Below are 16,029 nucleotides of genomic sequence, written 5' to 3' on the forward strand. Positions count from 1 at the left end.
CATGTGTATGAATGACTTCTCCAATGTGGTGATCTCTTACATTATTGGTCCTCAATGAAATTATCAATATCCATACCTTCTGTAGTCTCTCCCTCTCTGACTTGCTTTAAACATTAGAATGTGTCAAAAATTCTGTTTTGTGAACGTGGAAAAGTCAGTTCTTTCTTTATTATATACTAGCAGTGAACAATTGGAATTAAAAACAAAGCACAAAAAAAAAAAAAAAAAAAAAAAACAAAGCACCACTTACATTAACACACCCCAAAATGAAAAACTCAGATGCAAATCTAACAAAATATTGTATGACCTTTATGAGGAAAATTAAAAAGTTCTGATGAAAGAAATCAAAGATCTAAATAAATGGAGAGACAGTCCATGTTCATAGATAAGAAGACTCAATATTGTTAAGATGTCAGCTCTTCCCACCTTCATCTATAAATTCAAGACATTCCTAATCAAAAATCCCCAGCAGTTACTTGGTGGACATCTGCAAACTGTTTCTAAAGTTTATGTGGGAAGGCAAAGGATCCAGAATAACCAATACAATACTTTTTTCAGTATAAGAATAAAGCTATGGGAAGCTTATTCTTTCTTTTTTTTATTTGAAATATAATTGACACATAACACTGTATAAGTTTAAGGTGTGCAACATGTTGATTTGATATAGTTATATATTGCATTATGATTACCACTGTAGCTTTAGCTAAACTAACACTTCGACCATGCCATATAATTATCACCTTATTTGTAGTGGGAACAATTAAGATCTAGTCTCCCAAGAGCTTTGAAGTTTATAATACAGTATTGTTAACTATAATCACTATGCTGTGCATTTGATTCTCCAACCCTTATTTACCTACTAGTTCTTACATATTCCCAACACAACACTGAAAAAGAAAAACAAAGTCTTCTTTGGGAGGGAAATGATATTACCTGACTTCGAAACTTACTATAAAGCTACAATCAATAAAACAATGTGCTATTAGTTAAAGAATATACAAATATATCAATGAAGCATAACAGAGCCAGAAATGGACCCATACAAATAAAGGCAACTGAACTTGACATGGTAGCAAAAGTAACTGAACAGAGAAAGAATAATCTCTTCCACAAATGATGCCAGAATAACTGGTCAATCGTTTTTAATGAATTTAGACACTAACTTTACACCTGTCATAAAACTTAACTCAAACTCATCACAGACCTAAATGTAAAATCAAAACTATAAAACTTCTAGAAGGTAATACAGGAAAAAATCTAGATGACCCTGGGTTTAGCAATGAGTTTATAGATATAACACTAAAAGCATTATCCCAGCAAGAAATCTCATAAGTTGGCTTCATTAAAATTTAAAACTTCTGCACTGCAAAAGATGCTGTTAAGAAAATGAGAAGACAATCCTACAGACTAGGAAAAACTATTTACAAAACACAGATCTGGGGGATCCCTGGGTGGCTCAGCAGTTTGGCGCCTGCCTTCAGCCCAGGGCATGATCCTGAAGACCCGGGATCGAGTCCCACATCGGGCTCCCTGCATGGAGCTTCTCCCTCTGCCTGTGTCTCTGTCTCTCTGTCTGTCTCTCTCTCTCTCTCTCTCTCTGGAATAAATAAAAAAATCTTTTAAAAAAAAACACAGATCTGATAAAGAACTTGTACTCAAAATACACAAAGAACTCTTTAAAACTCAACTATAGGAAAAATAAATAACATAATTGAAAAGGGGACAAAAGATCTGAGCATTTCTCACCAAAGAAGGTATATAGATGACAAATAAGCATATGCAAAGGTACTCAACATTATTTGCCATTAGGGAATTGCAAATTCAGACAACAATGAGACACCACTTCATATCTATCAGAATGGCTAAAATCAAAAGCACTGACAAATACTAAAGGCTGGTGAAGATATGGTGCAACAAAAACTCTCATTTGTTGGAGATGCAAAATGGCACTGCCATTCGGGACAACAGTTTGGCAGTAATTTCCTAACAAAGTTAAACAGAGGAGTCCTTCGGTGGCTCCATGGCTGAACATCTGCCTTCAGCTCAGGGTGTGATCCCCGTGTCCCGAGATCAAGTCCCACATTGGGCTTCCTGCATGAAGCCTGCTTCTCCCTCTGCCTGTGTCTCTGTCTCTCTGTGTGTGAGTCTCTCATGAATAAATAAATAAAATCTAAAAAAAAAAAAAAACAAAGTTAAACAGAGTTATATATACCATGTGATGCAGTAATCATACTCTCAGGTATTATTACCCAAATGAATTGAAAACTTATGTCCGCTAAACACCTACACACATTTATAGAAGCTTTATTCTTACTTGTCAAAAACTGACGCAACAAAGATGTCCTTTAATTCATACAATGGAATATCATTTAGCACTAAAGAGAAATGAGCTATCAAGCCATGAGAAAACATGGAAGAATCTTAAATGCATATGATTAAGTGAAAAAAATCCAATCTGAAAAGGCTAAATTCTGTTCGATCCCAAGTATTTGACATTTTGGAAAAGGCAAAACTATAGAAACCAGAAAGATACGTGGTTTCCAGGGGTCCGGGAGAGAGGGATAAATATGTGGAGAACTTGTAGGGCAGTGAAAATTTTCCGTGTGATACTTATAATGGTGGATATGTGACATGATCACATCTTGGTTGACAAAGTCAACAGAACTGTGTAACAGTGAACTCTAAGGTAAACTGTGGACTTCAGTCAATAATAATGTATCAAGATCCATTCATCAACTATAACAAATGTGCCACACTAGTCCAAGTGAACAACAGAGAATACTGTGGCCAGTACAGAGTGAACCGTCTGTACTTTCTGCCCCATTTTTCTGTAAAGCTAAATTTGCTCTATTAAAAAGTCTACTAATTTTTTACAATAGCAATGCTGTGCCTGTTCTGAGAATAAGCCAGCTCAGCTTTTACTAGAAAATCCTTCAATTTGGCCATGATTAGCTGATCTCATTTTGCGGGACATGTTAAGGTGGCAAACATGATTATGCGTGACAAAGGAGGAATGACAAATGGTGGCTCCAGACTTCATTTCTAAGTCTTCCTCACTAGGAATTTGTCAAAAATCTTCCTTGGATATTCAATCAATATTTATGGAGGACCTGCTATGAGCCAGGCACTGTTCCAGCGTGCCACAATGAGTAGAGAATACCACAAAGCAACCGACATCAGGGATCTGTCCTGCGGTGACTATATGGGAACTGCTGAGCTGGGCTGGACTGGACTGGACTGATTCTATTGAGACATCCAAGTTTTGCAAATGTTCCTCCACCCTCGTTTCAGAAGGTTCTGATGTTCTTATTACAAAAATAAATAAGTAGAAAAAATAGTAACAGAGAAGCCCTGTTACTTATTAATTACAGGAAATTCTGAGTTTCCATCAGTAACTCAGATTTTTCAGTGTAGTATCTTCACCAATTATAAAGACGAGTGCTTTCTTCCACAGCTGCTTACTGTCTGCTGCTAATTGCCCTTTATCCCAGGAAATCTCTCTCATGCATCTACAGACTCTGCAGCTTCTGTCTTGGAACTGTGGCCCCCATTTAGCTGCCTCTCTGACTAGGCCTTGGCTGGAGTAGCGGTTGATTGGGTCTGAAGTGAAATGGAACATCCATGTGCCAAAACTAGGAATATTTAGTGTATCTGTGAACTCCATTAAACCCCTCCTCTGACAGCCGCGGGCCCTGAGTTTAAGAACATACATGCTGGTCTGCTTTCTGACTTTCTCAATCTCTCAAAAAATCACAAGCCCTCCACCCTGGCCTGGCATCACTCTCTCCATTTCCATGTTCCTTGGAGATTGCATTCCATGGTGCTCTTATTAGTGGGACTGGGAAGCAAAGTTCAGCTTTGCAAAGAAAGCCTTAAAAAGGGAATACATTGACAGTTGGGAGTTACTGTATAGTTGTGTTGTTATTTTTAGATTTTCAACCAGCATACTGAGTAATGACGAGAGCAGAAAATGGTGAATATAATGTGCTGCTATTACCTGAGGCTCGTGTACACAATAGTCTTATGTGAAGAGGAAGGAAGGGAAAGGGAAACGAGGGAGGAAGAAAGAAAAGAGAGGAGAACCTTCTGTAGCCCTTTCTCTGTCCCAGGTCTCTCCCTGTATCTTGGAGGGCTAAGCTGGTCACAGCTCATCAGACCTCCTGAAGACCCTATGCTGCTGCCTCTTGTGTTAAAAGCTTATTTTTCACCCTTTAAGTATATTTTGTAATTTAATTTATACTTGCTGCTGATTTTGCTTGTATGGTCCTTTTAATTCCAAGAGTTTATGATTGGAGCTAAGGGCTATCTGATTACCTGCTTGTCCCAGGTGATGGTACCAGCCCCAGCCTCCAGGAAGTGAGATACTGTGCTATTAACCAGGCAAGAGAGTCTATAAGTGCTGAATCCTGAGATTCTGTAACCATCCCAGGAACAAATGTCAGACTACTCTGTTGCCTAACTGGTTGCTTCACAAGGAAGAGGCAAACTAGAATTGCTTCTTCCAATTACACAGCACAATGAATAGAAACAAGATGACAGCCCTTGTAGTTCACGTTTGCTCAATGTATTAAAGAACAAAAGCCTGCAGAATCATTGGAGCTTGCTCACACAGGAGGACCAGGGGTGTTGGGCAGAGAGTCCTAAGGCTTTGAGATCTATTGTGTTTAAACAATGGTCCCAGATTTTCCAGGCAGCTTCATGGAGAATCCATGTTACTATCTTGCATATTGAGTCTAATCACATTCTACATCTTGGCCTCTCAAATTACTCATTCATATTACTGAATGTGTGTTTATTGGCAGGTGCCAAATGAGTGGCTGAGCAACACAAGGTAGAAATGGTCTCATTTTACTTTTACGGAAGCTATGAGAAAACTGGCCCAGAGTAAACATACAAAACATACTGGATTAATTAGTGATTACAAACCAAATGAACAAATAAATAATTAGTGAACAAATGATCATAATATGTTTGTGGTACAAGCAGTTATACCAGATCTGATCTCTAAGCCCTGTCTTCCCCAAACCTAGTGTCAACTGCTGGGAGATATTTGTGGTGTGTGGAAGATACCTGGCCTATCATCCTCCCTTAACGACATTTAAATGGATGCATTTCAGCTTATCCACATGAAAGGTGAAAGAGACCCCAAAGTTCATTTAGGACAAACCACTAATCTTATAGAAGATTTAAAAAAGGAAGCTTATAATTGATATACTTGTTTGGGGCCTGACTAGGAATACAACCAGTTGGTAGTTGGTCTCTACCTTGACCAATTAGATCTCTCTACCTTGTTGACATCTGAATCTTCCTTTCTTTTAAGTGCTGCCTCTGTCCACCCAAATAAACCCTATATGGAATTCTGGGGTATCTCCTACTGCCTTTCTCATTGAAATATATTAGCATACTCCAAAAATAATTACCTCCTGCCCTGAAAGTTCCTAAGAAAAAGCAAGCCAGTTTGTGACTTGAAGACTAGGGGAAAATACAGCAGCAAATCATCTTATATCCTTTTACACAAAAGAAAAAGGGAAACAAATACAGCAAGTCTTGACCCCCAACCAGATAATAAAATGTAGCTCATGCATGCTCATTCCTCATTCTGATTAAATAGGAGTCCTTCTGACAATAGCTAAGTCACTGGTATGGGGACATACTGGATGTTTTGCAAACAATAATCAGCCAAGGAAAATGCTCTTTTGCTCATGGGACCTGACACTTGCCTCCCTTTTCAAGAGACACCAGATAGCCAGACAGCACCAGCAAGGAGGATCCTACCAAAACAGACAGACAGTCCTAGGAAGTGTTCTTCATCCCTGTGAGCTGGAAACTCTTCAGAAATTCCTTTCTCTCATCTAGAGGCCCTAGGTGATCCTGCCTAGGAATCTCCTTTCACATTTTCAAGTGGTACCAGCCATTACCAATGGGACACTCAGCTGTAATAGGTATCAACGGGACCAAAACAGCACAGCAAAAGCTCTGAAAATAAAATTTTCATCAGAATCACAGTCCACAGAACTTGGCCAGGACTTGTATGCCGAATCTAAACAGGATCACTGCCTATTAAAATAAAATATTTAAAGAGGACCCAAGCTCTAACAATAGCCAAAAGACCCAGGATATGATTTAAAAATCAATCCCTTGATGAAATCCCAATAGTTCAGGACAAAAAGCTTTTGCACAACAAAGGAAACACTCAAAAAGACTAAAAGGCAATCTATGGAATGGGATAAGATATTTGCAAATGTCTTATCCAATAAAGAGCTAATATCCAAAATCTAAAAGGAACTTCTCAAATTCAACACCCTAAAAATGAAAAATCTAGTCAAGAAATGGGCACAAGACATGAACAGACATTTCTTCAAAGAAGACATACAAATGGCCAACAGAAACATGAAGACATTCAACATCACTTAGCATCAGGGAAATACAAATCAAAACCAATGAGATGCCACCTCACACCAGTCAGAATGGCAAAAATTAATAACTCAGGTAACAACAGACCTTGGCAAGGATGCAGAGAAAGGGTAACCCTCTTACACTGTTGATGGGAATACAAGCAGGTACAGCCACTCTGGAAAACAGTATGGAGGTTATTTAAAAAGTTAAAAACAGAAGTATCCTTTAACTCAGCAATTGCACTACTAGACATTTATTCAAAGGATACAAACATAGTGATTCAAAATGGTACATGAGCTCCAATCTTTATAGCAGCAATGTCCTCAACAGCCAAACTATGAAAAAAGTCCAGATGTCACTCAACAGATGAATGGATAAAGAAGGAGTGGTATATATATATATATATATATATATATATATATATATATATACACAGTGGACTATTACTCAGCTATCAAAAAGAATGAAATCTTACCATTTGTAGTAACATGGATGGAATTAGAGGGTATTATGCTGAGTGAAATAAGTCAGTCAGAGAAAGGCAAATACCATTTGATTGCACTCATACGTGGAATTTAAGAAACAAAACAGATGAACATGGGGAAGAGAAGGAAAAATCAAATAAGATGAAAATTGAGAGGGAGGCAAACCATAAGAGATGCTGAACTCTAGGAAACAAACCGAGGATTTCTGGAGGAGAGGTTGGTGATGGGGTAACTGGGTGATGGGCATTAAGGAGGGCATGTGATGTGATGAGCACTGGGTGTTGTATGCAACTGGTGAATCACTAAATTCTACCTCTGAAACTGATTTTTTAAATTTTGTTAAATTTTAAAAATCACCTATCAAATCAAGGACTAAAAAAATTAAAAGTAAATGAGAAGAGGTAACCAAATAACACCTAGCAGTGTTATCAATAGCAGATAGATCCAATATTGGGATTATCTGACATAATTTTAAACCAAACATCAGACAAATTGTTTCAGCCAACAATTACAAATTCTGTTGCAACAAATGAAAAATTAGAAAATTTCAAGAAATGGCAATTATTATAAAAGAGAACTAAAAAGAAATTATAACACATGCAATAACAAAACTACAAAACGTTCTGAATGGGTTCAATATTAGAGTAGAGAAGACAAGATAGGATCAGTAAACCTAGCAACAACCTAATAGAATTTACCCTATTTTATTTATTTTTTATTAAAGATTTTATTTATTTATTCATGAGAGACACAAAGAGAGAGAGGCAGAGACACAGGCAGAGGGAGAAGCAAGCTCCATGCAGGGAGCCCAATGTGGGACTCGATTCCAGGACTCCAGGATCATGCCCTGGGCTGAAGGCAGATACTAAACTGCTGAGCCACCAAGATGTCCCAAATTTACTCAATTTTAACAGATTTATAGAACTTATACAATTTACCAAGAAAAAACAGACCAAAAAAATTAACAGATTTCAGGAACATTCAAGATAATAACATAAGATCCAATATTTGTATCATCAGCATCTCAGAGAGAAAAGAGTGGAACTGAAAGAATGTTCTAAACAATAGTGGCTAAAATGCCATATTTAGCAAAAGGCATAAACCTCCAAAATAAAAAAACTGAATGATCCCCCAAATAAGATAAACACAAAGAAATACATGTGAAGACACATAAAAATTTAATTCTGAAAAGTAAAGAGAAAGGAAAAAAAACCTTGAAATCAGCAAGAAAAAGAAAATGGCATGTTACCTGTAGGAAAAACACTTATTTGAGTGACAGCAGATTTCTTATCTGAAACCATGGAGACCAAAGGGAAGTGTCACGCTTTTTCAATTGCTAAAAGAACTACCAATTACCAGCTCCACATCCCACAAAACTATAGGAATAAGGAAGAAATAAAGACATTTTCAGATGCAGGAAAAGTAAGGAATTTTTCACTAGCAGACCTACTCTTCTTAAAGGGTAAAAAAAAAAAAAAATTCCTTCCTTAAAAAGTGTTCTTCAAAGAGAAAATGATAAAAGAAGGAATCTTGCCTCATCCTGAAGAAATATCAATGGACACAACAGAAATATGGGTTTATACATTAAGTGGCCTTCTCCTCATTAGTTTTATGAATCATATTGATGACTGAAGGGCACCTAAGTGGTGCCGTCAGTTAAGTATACAACTCTTTGTTTCAGCTCAAGTCCTAATCTCACGTTCATGGGGTCATGAGATCATGAGTCTCTGGCTCCTTGCTTAGAGGGGAATCTACTTAAGACTCTCTTTCGCTCCTCCACTACCCCCCCCCCCAGTATTAACTCTCTCTCCCTCTCTCAGTAAAATAAATAAATAAATCTTTAAATAAATAAATCATATTGATGATTAAACAAGTTATAACAAAAAAACAAGTTATAACACTATCTGAAATTCAAAACAATGAAATTTTGAAATGGGGGAGAAAAAGACTAATATTATCAATAATAAAGCAAGGGATATCTTACCAGATCCTGTAGCCATTAAGACATAATAAGGGAAAACTACAAACAACTTTATACTGATAATTCTGACAATTTAGAAAAAATGACCCAGGGACACCTGAGTGGCTCAGTGGTTGAGCATCTGCCTTCGGCTCAGCGTGTTATCCCAGGATCCGGGATGGAGTCTTGCATCAGGCTCCCTACAGGGAGGCTACTTCTCCCTCTGCCTATGTCTCTGCCTCTCTCTCTCTCTCTCTCTCTAATAAATAAATAAATAAATCTTTAAAAAAGAAAAAATGACCCAATTCTACAATAACCATAAGCTAATAAACTAAAGTAAGACAGATCTGAATCATTTTATTACCATTAAATCTCCAGATACAAATGGTTTCATGACAAATATTTCAACAAACATTTAAAAAAACTGATAAAAAATAGAAAATAAAAATAATTTAAGAGAGAAAAAACACTTTCCAATTCATAGCATTAGGCCAAGATTACCTTGATACAACAACAACAACAACAAAAACTAAAGAAAACTACAAACCAAGAACTCTCCTGGACATAAATGTAAAAATCCTCAACAAAATATTAGCAACTCAAATCCAATAACATACAAAAAGGATTATATAATTTTACCAAGTGGAATTTATTCCAAGTACGAAAGACTGGTCCATCATTCAAAAATCTCCACCATATCAGCAGTCTAAAGAAGAAAAACCCTATGATTAAAGCAAATGATCTAGAAAACATTTAACTAAATCAAGCACCCACTCATGATAAAACCTCAGCAAAATTGAAATAGAGGCAGATGGCCTGAACTTGATAAAGTACATCTACCAAAAACCTACAGATAACATTAAATTTAATAGTGAAAGACTGAAATATTTCCTCTTATATTAGGAACAAAAACAAAGTTGTCCCTCTTGCCACTCTTATTCAACACAATCCTAGATATTCTAGCCACTTTCATAAGGTAAGAAAAAAGAATGAAAGATATATTGGAAAGAAAGAAAACTCCCCCTATTTTCAGATGACATGACTATCTATATAGAAAATCCCAAGAAATCTCCAGAAAACTTCTAGAATTAATAAGTGACCTTGGCAAGGTTGCAGGATACAGTATCAACATATAAAAGTTAATCATATTTCTCTATACTAACAAAGAGCTGTGGAAACCAAAGTATACTTTAAATTTAAAACACACTTATTAAAAATAATAATAAAAAAAATAAATAAAACACACTTATTGGGCAGCCCAGGTGGCTCAGTGGTTTAGTGCTGCCTTCAGCCCAGGGCTTCATCCTGGAGACCCAGGATCAAGTCCCATGTCAGGCTCCCTGCATGGAGCCTGCTTCTCCCTCTACCTCTCTCTCTCTCTCTCTCTCTCTGTCTGTCTCTCATGAATAAATAAATAAAATCTTTAAAAAATAAAATAAAACACATTTATTACTTATGATTTCAAAAAAAGAAAACAGAAGATATTCACTTCTCTCCGCAGATTTCTTAGCTTATCTCTTAGAAGGAGAGATATAATTTTTTAAATTATGCCTCATTCAGCACTTGTATGCCACATTAATTCACTGCAGGACTGGAAAATCTATGCATATAATGACACAATTGATTCCTTGAATTCCATCTCACTGAAGGACATGCAAGCCAAGATCACAGAAAATATGTGTTAGATAAGTTTGTACAGGTTTTACAGTGCAGTTGCCCATATCAATGTTAAGGACTTAACAACATACATTGAATGAGAGTATTTATAAGCAGAAAAATACCTAAAATAAGGTGTACTGATTTGTTAACATAAATACTTGACCAGGGACTAACAGGAATCTAGCCCTATAATTCCCGTAGGAGCAATGAATGGTTCAATATTCACTAATTCAGTGTTTCATGATGACTAAAGAACCTAATTGTCATGAATACCAAAATTGGATGATATCTTGTTTCTTCTCTAAATGCAGCCTAAAGAATTTTTTAAGGACGTGGCTACCTGTCAATGTTGCAAAACATCAATATTCTAAATATCACATTCTGATGTGAAAGAAATTAAGAAAATGTTAACATCGCCAACCTATTAATATTCGATGAAAACTCACCTTAGAAAAAAATACCTGTACATACGTTCATATAGTTTTGCAACCATAAGAGCTTCTGATATAGTTCAATCCGCATTTTAAGGCAAAGAAATAAGCTCACAGACTTAGCATATGAAAAATATGAGCAAGCTCACCAATAAACAAAAGAAAATTAAAAGAACAAGAGGGTATCATTTTACACATATTAGAACAAGGTGTTTTAGTGGGCAGTGGACAAATAGGTACACTTACATATTGCAAAATGACTCCCACTACAGCATTGGCTAAGACCTCCAATCACACCACGTGATTATCATCTTTCTTTTTATGGTGAGCTTTTGTTCAAGGAGAGCTGTCTAATTGTTAATCTCTGTGGGAGGTGGTCAAGTCTGGGGTCTCTCAACACTGCCATGTTGGTGATAATCATTTCAGAAAGCTTTAAATCTCTCAAGGTTGAGCAATTTCACTTCTAGAGAAAGCTTTCCTCATCTGTACAAAGAGACAGGCATTGGTTACTCACCATATGATCCAGTAATTGCATACTTTGGAATTTACCCAAGAGAACTGAATACATATGTCACAAAAGGACTAGTACGCAGATGTTCTAGAAACCTTATTCATAACAGCCAAAAAAACTGGGAATATCTCAAATTTTTATCAGATCTGTAGTGAATGGTAATACAATGGAAGAGTTCTCAGTGGAAAAAAGGAATAAAGTACTGATTCCTGTAGCAGCATGGATGAACCTCCCACATACTATGCTAGGCAAAAGAAGTGGGAGAGAAAGAGGGCATATTATATAATACCACTTACATGATGTCCTAAAACAGGCAAAATGAACAGAAAGCTTAGTGGTTTCCTAAGGCTGGAACTGGAGAAGAAATGGACAGTAAAACAGTCCTAGGAAAATTTCTGGTTGAGATGAATGCTCTACAACTTGATTGGGTGGTGCTTACACAGGTGCTTACACATTTGTCAAAAGTCACTGCACTATACTTTATAATGTGTGGATTTATTTTATGTAAATTATAGCTCAATGAAATTGATAAACAATGAGGACTAAGGTGAAATTTCTATAAAGCACACACAGTAACTATTGTCTCTGGAAATACGGAAGGAGAACACTTTTTAATTAAATCTGTTGTTAAAAATAACCCCATACTTAAAAAAATTAAAAGTTACATTATGCATACATCCCATGTCACCTCACCTAATTTTAAGTGATGTGTACTCAAAGGTAGATTCAATAAAGTCTTCAATTAAATACTTTAATGATTAAAAATACCACTAAGTCAAAAACAGCATTTGTGTGTATTTGCGTATTTTTAAGGGGAGTCCATATACTAGTATGGTTTGGGGCTATAACCTTTTGATTCACACTAAAGTGCCAGCAGTTTTAGAAATCATTGCTTTTGCACTATCTATGTGAATCTCAACACAGTGAAAAAGGCAAATGATGTCTTGGTGTTTTTATGAAACTGGTTCTGATGTCGGGGACTGGGGAACTTCCAGGGTCTGCAGATCACACAAGAAAAATCCTTTCCACATATATAAACCCTGGGATTGTATACTGGATTAGGAAATCAGAAAGTCTATAATGAACTTAAGCAAAAATTATGCTGTTGAAATAGATGAAAAGATACTAGATTTGCAGTGGGTAAAGAAGGAAAATTTGGAGTCTAGACTCTCAAAACGTTAAATGACAAAAGAAGTTTAGTGCACGGAGTGGCTAGAAGAAAGTGGTTTGTTTGCTTGCTTAAGAATGAGAGAGTTTCAATATATTTACACCGGAGGAGGGGGGCTCCACTAGAGATAGAGGCTCATTTAGAAAAGGTGTGTTATTAATGAAAGAAGTTCTTGAGAAAATGGAAGATGGGAATAAGAGGACAAGAAGGAGGAAGAAGGATGAGAGGCACATAAGGTCTGAAGTTTATTTTTTTTTCTCATGGCTTTATTGAGATAGAATACAGTTCATATTACATACATACAATATAATTTGCCATCAAAGTGTACAATTCAGTTTGGGGTATATTCACTGAGTTGTACTATCACCACCACTATCTAATTATAGAACATTTGTATCATTCCAATAAAAAAACCACATACCTATTATGCAGTAACTTCCCTATCTCCTCTCCTCTCAGCCACTAGCAACAACTAATCTACTTTTCATCTCTATAGATTTACCTATTCTGCATATTTCAGATAAATGAAAGTGTGAACTTTTGTGTCTGGCTTCTTTCACTTAGCATAATATCTTCAAGGTTCATCTATGTTGTATCAGCATTTTATTCCTTTTAATGGATAAATAATAGCCCATTGTATGGATATGCCACATTTTGTTTATCCATTCATTAGTTTATGGGCATTTGGGTTGTTACTACTTTTGGGCTATTGTGAATAGTGCTGCTATGAACATTTATGCACAAATTTTTGTGTGGACATATGTCTTCTTTTTTTTTTCTTGGGTATATAACCAGAATTGCAATTGCTAGCTCATTTGGTAACTCTATGTTTAGCATTTTGGCCAATGAGTTCTTTTTTTTTTTTTTTTTTGTATCATTCATTTGGGGAATATAAAAAAATAGAGGGAATAAAGGGGAAAGGAGAAAAAAATGAGTGGAAATATCAGAGAGGGAGATAGAACATGAGAGACTCCTAACTCTGGGAAATGAACTAGGGGTGGTAGAAGGGGAGGTGGGCAAGGGGTGGGGGTGACTGGGTGACGGGCACTTGACGGGATGAGCACTGGGTGTTATTCTATATGTTGGCAAATTAAACACCAATAAAAAATAAATTTATATTAAAAAAAAGGTCTGAAGTTTAGAGGATGATAGGAAATTGAAGAAGTTCTATAATAATATTCTTTTCTTTTTTCTTTAATGAAATAGGAGAAAAAGACATCAACTGAAAGTTATAATGCTATGGGATGAATAGAGAATTTATAAAGGATACAAAGTTAAAGAACTTTTTGAGGAAAATGTGAGGAGTTGACCCAAGATGATAAAAAGATTGGCAAACACTGTTGGGAGAACAACTTGAATCAGAAATCATGACTTGTGTGTGTGTAAGTGTGCTAAACACAGCATGAAATTTACCATTTTAATCACTTTAAACTCTACAGATTGTTGTGCAGCCATCATCAATATGGTGGTTCCTCAAATTGTTTTCCACAATAGTTGCACCATTTGCATTCTCACTAGCAATGCACAAGGGTTCTATTTTTCTCCACATTCCTACCACATTTGTTGTTTTCTGGGAGCACATTTGTATATCTTCCTTGGAAAAATTCCTATTCGAGTCCTTTGCAATTTTACTATTGGGTTTTGGTTTTTTGTTAATGAGTGCTAGGAGTTCTTGATATATAGAGATATTAATCCCTTATCAGATATATGACTTGCAAATGCTTTTCCCATTATGTGGATTGCTTTATACTCTCTAGACAGTGCTCTTTGATGTAAAAAAGTTTTAAATTTTGATTAAGTCCAATTTATCAATTTCCTCTTTTGCTGCCTAGATTTTGGGTAGTATGTCAAAGAAATTATTGCTAAATCCAATGTCTTGTTTTTCTACTATGTGTTTTCCTAAGAACTTTATAGTTTTAGCTCTTAACAGTTAGGCCTTTGACCATTTTGACTTAATGTTTATATATGGTGTAAGGTAAGGGCCCAACTTGATTCTTTTCCACAAGGATATCCAGTTTACTAGCACCGTTTATTTAAAAAGACTGTCCTGTCCTCCATTATGGTCTTGACACCCTTGTCAAAAGTCATTTGACCACATATTCAAAAGTTTTTTTCCAGGTTTTCTACACTACCCCATAGGTGTATTAGTCTGTCTTTATGCCACATTGCACTACTACAAGTTTATAGTATGCTTTGAAACCAGAACATGTCAACTTCTAAATTTATCCTTCTTTTTCAGATTGTTTTGGCTACTGGGGATGCCTTGAGACTACATATGAATTTTAGGATGGGTTTTACTGTTTGTGAAAAATAAAAATGTCATTAGAATTTAATAGAGATTGCATTGAAGCTGTACATAGATTTGAATAATATTGTTATTTTAGCAATGTTAATTTTCTTACCCATGAACACAGGGCATCTTTCCATTTATCTAAGTCTTCTTTAATTTCTTTCATCAATGCTTTATAGTTTTCATTCTATAAATCTTTTGCCTATTTAGTTAATTCTGTAATTATTTTTGACACTGTTGTAAATGGATATGCTTTCTTAATCTTTTCAGATTTTTCTTGTTCAGAATATAAAAATATAAACCATTTTTGTTTATTGATTTCATATCTTAGAAATTTTCTGAATTATTTATTAGTCTTAACAGACTTTTTTTGTGGAGTCTTTAGGGTTTTCTACTTACAAGGTCATGTCATATTAAATATAGAGATCATTTTACTTCTTCCCTTCCAATTTGAGCGCTTTCCATTTATCTTTCTTGCTTAGCTGTTGTAGCTAGAACTTCCAATACTATGTTAAGTAAAAATGAAAAAAGGGTAACAGATTTCATTCTTTCACTATGCAATACAATATTAGTTGTAGGTATTTCATAAATATCCTTTATCATGTTGAGGAAATCTTCTATTCCCAATTTGATGAATATATTTACCATGAAAACGTACTAAGTTTTGTCTAATTATTTTCTACATCATTTAAGATGGTCACACTGGTGTTTCCCCCTTCGTTCTATTAATGTGGTGTATAGTACATTGATTGATTTTCATATAGCCTGTTCTTGCATTCCAGAAATAAATCCTACTTGGTCATAATGTATAATCCTTTTAGTATGCTGCTGAATTCAGGTGGTAACACTCTATGAGGATTTTTCTATCAATATTCATAAGAGATATCGGCCCGTACTTTTCTTTCCATAGTGTCCCTCTTGCTTTGATATCAGGGTAATGTTGCCCTCACAGAGTTAAGTTAGGAAGTGTCCCTCGAGTTCAATTTTTTGAAAAGTTTGAAAAAGACTGGTGTTAATTTTTTCAATATCTCCTAAAACTCTCCAGTGAAGCCATTTAGCCCAGGGCTTATCCTTTGTTGGAAGAAACTATGACTTAAATGAACACAAAATGAAATTATATTCCTCTTTA

The 16,029-nt window shown here is 35.7% G+C and overlaps 1 protein-coding gene across 19 annotated transcripts in view; it reads right to left on the bottom strand.

Annotated features, from left to right (window-relative positions):
• The window catches only part of SERPINB11 (serpin family B member 11), a 91,913-nt gene that overhangs the window by 46,274 nt on the left and 29,610 nt on the right, over positions 1-16,029 (bottom strand). For 2 of the 19 annotated variants that reach the window (XM_077890373.1, XM_077890294.1), the window contains one exon: positions 11,178-11,414. The exons of 16 other annotated variants lie outside the window; for them this stretch is intronic. The gene's annotated coding sequence lies outside the window, so the exon portion shown is untranslated. Of the gene's footprint in view, positions 1-11,177; positions 11,415-11,445; positions 11,551-16,029 lie in introns of those variants that run through there. One more of the 19 variants, XM_077890560.1, reaches the window with a different exon arrangement.

This window comes from Canis aureus, chromosome 1 (assembly GCF_053574225.1).
Source record: "Canis aureus isolate CA01 chromosome 1, VMU_Caureus_v.1.0, whole genome shotgun sequence".
NCBI classification, from domain to species: domain Eukaryota; kingdom Metazoa; phylum Chordata; class Mammalia; order Carnivora; family Canidae; genus Canis; species Canis aureus.